This window comes from Microcaecilia unicolor, chromosome 1 (assembly GCF_901765095.1).
Source record: "Microcaecilia unicolor chromosome 1, aMicUni1.1, whole genome shotgun sequence".
NCBI classification, from domain to species: domain Eukaryota; kingdom Metazoa; phylum Chordata; class Amphibia; order Gymnophiona; family Siphonopidae; genus Microcaecilia; species Microcaecilia unicolor.
The window spans coordinates 745,887,435-745,898,885 of record NC_044031.1 but is presented as its reverse complement, the minus strand read 5'-3'; positions in this window follow the sequence as shown (position 1 = coordinate 745,898,885).

Sequence of the window (11,451 nt, the reverse complement as noted above, 5' to 3'; positions counted from 1 at the left end):
TAAGCTCTGTGGAGCAGGGACTGTCTCAATACAGCAATATTTATATGAATACAAACAGCCGTGTTTCGCCCAACTGGGCTGCTTCAGGGGCTATAACATATATAATATATATACACATACATGTATATGCACACACAACAAATATATCATGTATATACATACATAAATCTAAAATAATATATATCATAAAACATGCCCTATACATGTATGTGTATATATATTATATATGTTACCTAGATATGTAATATCATAACAGATTACTCACCAATTCTATCTATTTTTTTAAATATTTTTTATAGCCCCTGAAGCAGCCCAGTTGGGCGAAACACGGCCTGTGTCGGGCTGTTTGTATTCATATAAATATTGCTGTATTGTTTAAATAAATTGCATTTCATTTCTACACAATCTGCTTCTTTTTGTTTTCCATCTTGGAGTTTGCAGACCGTCTGCTTTCGTGCTTTCTTGCAGGGACTGTCTCTTCATGTTCAAATGTACAGCGCTGCGTACGTCTGGTAGCGCTATAGAAATGATAAGTAGTAGAAGTCCTCCCTGAGTGCCCCTAAGTTCTTAATGATCTATCAGTCCCACCGACTCCCTCACAGACTTTCTGCTTCTAATGTACCTGAAAAGCTTTTTACCTCTAGAGCATGCTTCTTTTCAAATTCTCTTTTAGCCTTCCTTTCGATCTAACTTGCCAGTGCTTATGCTGCTTCCTGCTTTCTTCATTCAGATCGTTCTTCTATTTTTTTAAAGAGGTTCTTTTGACTGTAATAGCCTCTTTCACATCACCTTTTAATCATGACTTCCTTCCGCTTTTTTTAATACGTAGAATACATCTGGTCGTGGTTTCCAGGATGGTATTTTTAAACAATCTCTGTGCCTGCCACCCTTACCAGCTGCTCCATTTAGCTTAAATGCTGACAAATCCCAACTTGAATGACCCTTTTCCAACCCAGATAACCTCTACAAACTTGGCTTAATGTGGGCTATTTGAAAAATTCCCTACAAACATATCACAAAGGGCTAGATTGTAGTTATGAATCAGATCTACGGTATTTTTTCATCATCAGTAACCCAAGACTAAATTTGAACAATGAGCTTAGAGCCACACTTAACTCTTGGCTGCTCTGCACATGCTCAGCTGACCGACTGGCTGGAAGAAATCGCGTGCAAATGTGCTAACAGCGAGCAGCTCATTTGCATGCGATTTCCTTCACACATGCCCGTTGTTTTCAAAATCGGTAAGCAGCAACCGGGGATCGGTAAGGGAAGGGCATTTAGCGTGGAGTTAGTGCATCTGGGCCTAAATCGCTTGTCTGTGGCTACCTGCCGTTATTCAGCGGCACTTAACTGGTTAGCGCTGCTGAATATTTGCAGTTAGTGCTTGCACTGAAACTGGCTAACTTGTGGGCATTCTGGGGGCGAAGTTGCCACCATATGCGGTTAAGTGCTAATATTCAGCCCTGGATCGCATAAGATAACCACTTACATTAGGCTGCATAAATAGCAATCCTATCTCTAAGCGATTCGGCTTATGGGGTCAAAGGCTGAATACTGCAGTTAACGGCATTAGATTTAGAGGCCAATCTAAAACTGGATACCCAATGCTGGTGCCGTTGGATATTGGCAGCAACAAACAGTAGAGGCAGTCCAGAGAAGGAGAAGGCAACCACGGATTTGCCCTATGTACTTTATTAATGACCCAACTTGGCCAAGTTTCAAGTGAATGTCTGTCAGGGGTCTAACAACATCTCTCTATATAAAAGGCAATACCAACGTTCTATGAAGCCTCCAGCCGGAAGTGTGAAGGGGGCGAGATATCCGGTTTCCCTATGAGTGTCTGCCCCGCCCTCTCTGTAACACAGTCAGTGAAGGAAAACAGCAGAGCACGAAATCAAATCGCTGGCTCTGTAACAGTGAAGGATTCAGAGGGGGGAGGGGAGAGAGGCCAGAGGGCAGGGACACACACACTCCCACATGCACACAGAAGAAAACCTTGCTAGCCCCCCCCCCCCCCCCGTTTCATTTGCATCAGAAACAGGGCTTTTTTTACTGAAGGACTCAGAGGGGGGAGGGGAGAGAGGGCAGAGGGCAGGGACACACACACTCCCACATGCACACAGAAGAAACCATTGCTAGCCCCCGTTTCATTTGCATCAGAAACAGGGCTTTTTTTTACTGAAGGACTCAGAGGGGGGAGGGGAGAGAGGGCAGAGGGCAGGGACACACACACTCCCACATGCACACAGAAGAAACCATTGCTAGCCCCCGTTTCATTTGCATCAGAAACAGGGCTTTTTTTTACTGAAGGACTCAGAGGGGGGAGGGGAGAGAGGCCAGAGGGCAAGGACACACACACTCCCACATGCACACAGAAGAAACCATTGCTAGCCCCCGTTTCATTTGCATCAGAAACAGGGCTTTTTTTACTGAAGGACTCAGAGGGGGGAGGGGAGAGAGGGCAGAGGGCAGGGACACACACACTCCCACATGCACACAGAAGAAACCATTGCTAGCCCCCGTTTCATTTGCATCAGAAACAGGGCTTTTTTTACTGAAGGACTCAGAGGGGGGAGGGGAGAGAGGGCAGAGGGCAGGGACACACACACTCCCACATGCACACAGAAGAAACCATTGCTAGCCCCCGTTTCATTTGCATCAGAAACGGGGCTTTTTTACTAGTGTACAAATAAAAGTGAATAAATAAAAACATAACAACATGTTAAAAAAATCAAACCTCCTCCCTTCCCCATTTAGTAAGCCACGCTAGCGGATGCCACACAGCAATGCTGACGCAGCCTATTCAAAGTGAACGAGCTGTGTCGGCATTAGTGTACCAACAGGCTCATTTTCGAAAGAGAAGGACACCCATGTTTCGACACAAATCGGAAGATGGGCGTCCTTCTCACAGGGTCGCCCAAATCGGTATAATCGAAAGCCGATTTTGGGCGTCCCCAACTGCTTTCTGTCATGGGGACAACCAAAGTTCACAGGGGCGTGTCGGAGGCATAGCGAAAGCGGGACTTGGGCGTGCCTAACACATGGGCGTCCTCGAGCCATAATGGAAAAAAAGGGCGTCCCTAACGAGCACTTGGACGACTTTACTTGGTCCTGTTTTTCTTACAACCAAGGCACAAAAAGGTGCCCGAACTGACCAGATGATCACCGGAGAGAATTGGGGATCACCTTCCCTTACTCCCCCAGTGGTCACTAAACCCCTCCCACCCTAAAAAAAAAATCTTTAAAAATATTTTTTGCCAACTTCAAATGTCATACTGAGGTCCATCACAGCAGTGTGTAGGTCCCTGGAGCAGTTTTAGTGAGTGCAGTACACTTCAGGCAGGTGGATCCAGGCCCATCCCCCCCCCCCCCCCACCTGTTACACTTGTGGTGGTAAATATGAGCCCTCCAAAACCCACCACAAACCTACTGTACCCACATCTAGGTGCCCCCTTCACCCGTAATAGCTATGGTAGTGGTGTACAGTTGTGGGTAGTGGGTTTTGGGGGGCTCAGCACACAAGGTAAGGGAGCTATGTACCTGGGAGCAATTTGTGAAGTCCACTGCAGTGCCCCTTAGGGTGCCCAGTTGGTGTCCTGGCATGTGAGGGGGACCAGTGCACTACGAATGCTGGCTCTTCCCATGACCAAAGGGCTTGCGTTTGGTCGTTTCTGAGATGGGCATCCTTGGTTTCCATTATCGCCGAAAATCAGAAACGACCAAGTCTACGGACAGCCATCTCTAAGGACGACCTAAATTTCAGGATTTGGGCGTCCCCCACCATATTATCGAAACGAAAGATGGACGTCCATCTTGTTTCGATAATACGGGTTTCCTCGCCCCTCCACCGGGACGTTTTGCGAGGATGTCCTCAGCAAAACTTGGCCGTCCCTTTCGATTATGCCCCTCCACATGCACACATATCTTCTTATATAATAATACTCACTATGAACCTGGCTGCCTGTGTCCATAACTTTGGGCTCCGAAGCCCCAGCTGACGTGATCAAGTTGGAATCTGTTTGTGTGCGTGCGTCAAACATCAGACACACGAATACAAACTGATTCAAACTTTATCATTCCTCCACGACTACACGCTGTGCGGCCGAGAACAGGACTTTGGCTGGTGGGGGTTGGGGTCCCCCGCCAGCACAGGCATGCGACGGCGGCGGGGGAGGTTTGGCGGTGGGAAGGGGGCCTCGAGAGGGTTGCGACAGGGGGGTCCAGGGGTCAGGAACGAGGGGGGGGTCTGGAAATCGGAGGAAGGTGGGATCTGCAAATCGGAGGGAGGGAGGCAGGGAGGTGGGGTCTGGAACTCGGACAGTGGGAGGGAGGGGTCTGGCTCGGAGGGGGGGTCTGAAATTCGGATGGAGGGAGGGAGGGGGTCTGGAATTCGGAGGGGGGGTCTGGAACGGGGGAGGGATGGGGGTCTGGACTTCGGAGGAGGGAACGAGAGGGAAGGAGGGGGGGAATGCACCACCTGTACAAAAACTAAAAAAAAGAAAAGAGGGGAAGACCCTAGAACTTAGAGGGAGGGAGGGAGGGGGGGGCGGACGATGACGACCCTGGAACACGGAGGAAGGGGACGACGACCCTGGAACATGGAGGAAGGGGGGACACTGGAACTGGGTGGGAGGGAGGGACCCCAGGCACACACACTCTCTCTCACAGACACACACTCACACACAGTCTCACTCACTCTGTCTCACACACACACACACTCGCAAATTCACTCTCTCTCTCTCTCACACACAGTCACTCTCACACACACTCTCTCAAACATACACACTCCGAGGAAAACCTTGCTAGCGCCCGTTTCATTTGTGCCTGAAACGGGCCTTTTCTACTAGTAAATAATAAAAACAAAAAAAGGCAAGAACATCACCAATACATTACCAACAAGGTCTTGAAATGTGAGAAAAAGAGCAGATGGCAAGTTTAAGTACGCTTCCTCTAATAAATATTTAATACATGCAAATCAGAACAATATCAAAGTATAATATAAATATAAACCACAATCCCTGCAGGTTCTTCTTAAACTGATAAAATACACTGTAACAGAACAACATATACATCAGCTTCCTATACAAACAATTACTAAAAAAGAAAATAATACTAACGTATCCTAAGCAACCCACAGCGTAACAAAATTCATCTACTATAATAAAACGCAGCCTCAACGTTCTGAGGACACTGACGTCACTGAAGTCACTCACACACCGGTTCATGGTTTCATGGTGGTGAAGCCACACAACATTTTCATGCCCCGCCCTCGCGTCACACGTGATGACGTCGAGGGCGCAACAAGAAAACAACGCTAATTAACGCACGGGGAGCAGTAGGGAAACACGCTCCCCTTCCAAAAAATCCCAGCCGCCCAGGACGTCCACATCAACCCGGCCCCTTTCCCCACATAGCCCCGCCCCTTTGAAGTTACCGCCCCGTCCACGGTACCACACTCACCCTCAGCAACGTCCCTCCCCCCCTGGCACCTCCCCTCCCCTTCTCTTACGCCTGTCTCCCTGGTGGTCTAGAGGTACCTGTTCGGTGGGGGCAGGAAAGAAAGAGCCCCCTCTTTCCTGCCCGTAGCGGTGGTGGTAGCATCCTTGCTACATTGAGTGGGAGTCCGGCTCTCGGCGTTTAAAAATGGCCGCCGAGAGTTCAAGCTGCATCGCAAGACTGCAACTCTCGGCGGCCATTTTGAAACGCCGAGAGCCGGACTCCCACACGATGTAGCAAGGATGCTACCACCACCGCTACGGGCAGGAAAGAGGGGGCTCTTTCTTTCCTGCCCCCACCGAACAGGTACCTCTAGACCACCAGGGAGACACGCGTAAGGGGAGGGGAAGGGAGTCCCCTGCCCGCTAGCGCCCGTTTCATCGCCGCCAGAAACGGGCCATTTTTACTAGTATTGAATAAATGTTATGGTTTGCTAAGAGAACATTACTGCTGAAATATTACTACACTGATTTATGCAACATATCACATACAAATTGATCTATGCAGTAATTCTCATAAATCCTATACTACATAGATAAAAGACCCAAAGCAAAAAAGTGGATCCCTCATTGCTCAACATTACATATATATATATATAACAGCGGCGTACCAAGGGCGGGGCAGTGGGGGAGGTCCGCCCCAGGTGTACACTGCTGGAGGGGTGCAGAGAGCAGCCGCGTGCCTGTCGGCTCCGCTGGTTCCCTGCTCCCTCTGCCACGGAACAGGTTACTTCCTGTTCCGGGGCAGAGGGAGCAGGGAGCCAGCAGAGCCGAGAGCCACACGGCTGCTCCCAGCAGCTAAGAATGCACCTGGGGAGGGTGGGGTTGATGCGCCGGGGGGGGGGGGTCATTGCACCGGGGGAGGGGTGGTGGTATTGTGCTGCACCCGGGGGGGTGCGCATCGGCGATCTGCCCCGGGTGGCAGCTGACCTAGGATCGTCACTGTATATGAATATTGACAGGTCCAAGAAAACAAGAAGGCAGATGATCCGCAAAATCCAACGTGGAAGCAAACAAAAGAGCAGATCACTAGTGTGGTATTAATAAGACTTTATTGAAGAAATAATCGCCCGACACAGACTGTGTTTCACCCACAAGGGCTGCGTCAGGGGCTTTCAGTTGCTTTAATATCAAACAAAGCAAAAGCATATAAACAGCAGGTCAGTTTCTTCCCAAGCAATATCGCGCTCAAAATCGGGACATCATATGATCAAAAAGATCTTCTAGAGTAAAAAACGGAAGTGAGCAATGACTTCCTTTATATTAGTACAGATGTCAAAGGTCAGTCATTGCTCACTTCCGGTTTTTTACTCTAGGAAGATCTTTTGATCATATGATGTCCCGATTTTTACAGATGTTTTTTGAGGGTGGGAGGGGGTTAGTGACCACTGGGGGAGTAAGGGAAGGTGATCCCCGATTCTCTCCGGTGGTCATCTGGTCAGTTCGGGCACCTTTTTGTGCCTTGGTCGTAAGAAAAACAGGACCAGGTAAAGTCGTCCAAGTGTTCGTTAGGGACGCCCTTTTTGTTTCCATTATGGGTCGAGGACGCCCATGTGTTAGGCACGCCCAAGTTCCGCTTTTGCTACGCCTCCGACACGCCCCCATGAACTTTGGTCATCCCTGCAACGGAAAGCAGTTGGGGATGCCCAAAATTGGCTTTTGATTATACCGATTTGGGTGACCCTGTGAGAAGGATGCCCATCTTCCGATTTGTGTCGAAAGATGGGCGTCCTTCTCTTTCGAAAATGAGCCTGATGGTGTGCTGAAAAGGCAATACATAAAACCGAGTTGAAATAACAATGCATACCCAATAACAAGCATTCCCTGATTATATAAAAAGTCAAGTTCAGCTTGTCCGAAACACTAGAAATACGTCCTCAAAGAAAACCACTCGCTGCAACTTCTCCACAAGTATTTCATGACCGTTAAGCAAAAATGTCTGGGAATGCACTTCTCGTCAACATTTAAAAACAGAGTCTGATGATGTCAAAAATATGTCATCTCATGTATATTAAAAAGCCTAAGGATGCCAGTGAAATGCGATAAAAATTAGAAACAAGAATCCAATAATGAATTACATTGAAAAATGAATAAGATCACAAAAAAAGGAAAGAATATAATATTCTATTTTTAAAAATGAGAAATCAAAGAAAATGAATAAAACTATCAAATCCTCATAAAATAGGGCTCCGATATTGAACAACTATCTTTAAAATGAAAGGTGCGATCTTCATGTGCAAATCTGCAGAGCAAAGCAGTCCTTCATGCAAAACTGAATATTATTTCTTGCATACTGGAGTCAGTTTTTAATCAGGTATAACTCAGTCTGGCTGATATTCAACATGATTAGAGTGGGCAGGAGAGGCAGGATATGGGTCAGATTGCCTTAACACCAATACCTAAGGGAGTGGGTTTAGATTCGACTCTATTATTAAAACTCACGACTCCCCCTGCACTGTAAAATGGAGATGATCTGCTCACATATGAATGTTAGCAAATTCTGTGTCATTCGTGACTGATGGGGGGAAAAAGCCTCAAGGTGCCTGGGTCAAACGCTCTCGCAAGCAACGTGTCGATCCCATTGACCAATTACTCGGTCTTAAGGGGATCCATTTTTTCCACCCATCAGTCAAGAATGACACAGAATTTGCTAACATTCATATGTGAGCAGACCATCTCCTTTTTACAGTGCAGGGGGAGTCGTGAGTTTTAATAATAGTGTTTCAATAGCTACTCCCACCCACCACCACTTAGACTGTGTTTAGATTCAACTCTACCATCCAACTAACGTCCAGTGGCTAGTATCCCTCTGTTTACTAAATTTATTAAGCTTTATGCAAGTTAACAGTTTTCTTTATATCTTGTTTACATGATTCACAGTTTGGGTTTAGACCGGCCCATAGCACTGAACCCCATTTACTAACATTAACCTCTAGGGTGAGAGAACTATTGAGTCAGCTGTTGATGCAGTTGACCATAAACTATTGATTGAGAAATTAAGCTCAATTGGATTAACACGGAAGATTCTTAAATGGTTTGATGAGTTTTTAAACAAAAAAACAGCACCACGGGCCTTTAAAAATGGAACACAGTTCTTTAATGAATGAGCCTTGACAAAAAGACCCGACACGGGCCGTGTTTCGGTGACTAGCACCTGCGTCAGGGGTCACAGTGATGACGTGGAAAACTTGGGGAATAACTCGAATATATTCCTCTACAATATATTATTCCTTACCCCACGTCTCATGTAGTAAAAGCTACAAAGCACCAAGGCACTTTCACTTTCTGTATCACAAGTGCCTTGGTGCTTTGTAGCTTTTACTATATGAGACGTGGGGTAAGGAATAATATATTGTAGAGGAGTATATTCGAGTTATTCCCCAAGTTTTCCACGTCATCACTGTGACCCCTGAAGCAGGTGCTAGTCACCGAAACACGGCCCGTCTCTCCAGTCTCCACCTTGGTAGTCTGCAGCAGGCATGCGCTGAAAACTGAGCATGCGCAGGTGCCAGTATTGTGGAGAGCAGCATTTTCATTACCATGTGCTACTGTTGGATGGGCCTGAGCCCTAAGTGGGTGGGCCACTGCCCACCCAGGCCCACCTGTGGCTACGCCACTGCAGTAGATATTAAATCAAGAGTTTTGGGGCATAATCCTGAACTCGTCATTGACCTATGATCCTCAAATTGCTCATTTGTGGTGAGAAACAATTGCGTTTAATTCAATCGTATTTTGATCAAGGTGCATTTACTTTACTGGTTCATATGTTGGTGTTGTTACACTTCAACTGTTGCAATGTTCTTTATTTGGATTTGTCATCTAGACTTCTGAAGAAAATGCAGCTAATTCAAAATACTTCAGCTAGGCTAATTTTTAGCTTAAGCAGATTAGTAACATTTCTTCTTTTATTGCTGAGCTGCACTGGCTTCCTGTCAACAAGCGCATCATGTTTAAGATGACTTATCTGTCTTTTCAAATTATAGGCCATGTTTACTAAGACACACTACAGTTTTTAGCATGCGCTAATTTTTAGTGTATGCTAATGCTACAGACAGGGCCGCCGAGAGACTGGGCCGGGCCCGGGGCAAGGCCGCCCCCGGGGCCCCGCCTCTGCCGCCCCCCCCCCCCAAGGTCATCGTCATCGCAGCCCCCCTCTGCCCGCCTCATAGCGCCTCACCTCGACCTCGCTCCGTATGAAAGAAGCGCAGCAGTGGCAGTCTGCAGATCGCCTCCCTTCGGGCCTTCCCTCCCTGTGTTACATCAGACGAGGGCGGGACGTCCAAATCAGTATTTTCGAAACCTATTTTTAGACGTTTTTCTATGAAGTCCGTCAGAAGTGCTTCCAGATCTCAAGGGGGCATGCCAAGGGAGTGTTCAGGCCGGGATTTGGGCGTTCCTAGGACTTAGACCTTTTTCTGCCATAATTGAGCAAAACAAAATCATCCAGGACTAAAACCTAGACGTTTTGAGCTAGACCTGTTTTTATAACAAATAAGGCACAAAAAGGTGCCCTAAATACCCAGATAACCACTAAAGGGAATCAGGGATTCCCCCTCACCACACAAAAATGTGATGAAAAGCATTACTTGCCAGTCTCTATGCCAACCTCAGGTGCATTTTTAGCTGCTGGGAGCAGCCGCACGGCTCTCGGCTCCGCTGGATCCCTGCTCCCTCTGCCCCGGAACAGGAAGTAACCTGCACCCGGGGCGGACCGCCCCCACCACCCCGCCCTTGGTACGCCACTGCCAACAGCCTTTCCCTTGGAGAGTTCCCATCAGATTGGAAAATGGCTATCATTAAGCCTTTTTTTTTTAAAGTCGTCTTTGGATCCATCCTTAACCTGCAATTATAGGCCCATCTCAAGCCTTCCTTTTCTATCAAAGTTGACTGAAAGAGCAATTTTGAGTTATAGAATTGCTCCCGCAGTGCCTTGGCAGGGCCAAAGATTATTCATATAGTAGCGATATTCAATCCACTTGTGTAGATAACTTATCTACATAGGACCAAGTGCCGAAAAGTTGGCGCCAAAAAAATAATGCGCTAACGAATATTCTATAAACAGCACTGAAACTTAGGTGCCATTTAAAGAATATGCTTAGCATCAAGATCGGTGCCTACCTTTAGAAGTGAGGATTTACCTTGGTGTAAATCCACACATCTAAATTAGGCACGGATCCCCCTTTTTCTATAATGCGCACATAAATTGTAGGAACGCCCTGATCCATCCGTGACCCTCCCATGGCTGTGCCCCCTTTTTTAAGCACAGATCCCCGCACCTAAAAATGTGTGCATAAATTTTAATGATTGCCAATTAATGCTGATAATTGATTATTAGCACCCAATTATTGGCACTAATTAGCTTGTTAGTCAGTTAAATTGCGCACACAAATTAGGTGTGTATCCAAATTTCAGAGTACAATGTTATTCGCTATTTATAGAATTTCCGGAATAGAGGACTGAATATCGCTATTATCCAGATTATGCTGCCATTGACTGGCGTATCTGCATATTCAGTGTCAGCCATGATCCAGATACCAGAGCTGAATATCTGGATATTTGTTTTATCCACCACAGCTGGCATTTAAAAAAACTACTAACCATAGCAGCTGGATAATGACGTGTTAGGTTCCAACAATCCATTCTATACTAAGCACAGAAGAACATATAAAATCAATTTTTTTCTCTCTTTTGTTTCTCGTTCTGTCATAAGTACATAAGTGTTGCCATACTGGAAAAGATCAAAGGTCCATCGAGCCCAGCATCCTGTTTCCAACAGTGGCAGTTCCAGGTCACAAATACCCGGCAAGATCACAAAAAAGTACAAAACATTTTATACTGCTTAACCCAGAAATAGTGGATTTTCCCCCAAGTCCATTTAATAACGGTCTATGGACTTTTCCTTTAGGAAGCCGTCCAAACCTTTTTTGAACGCCACTAAGCTAACTGCTTTTACCAC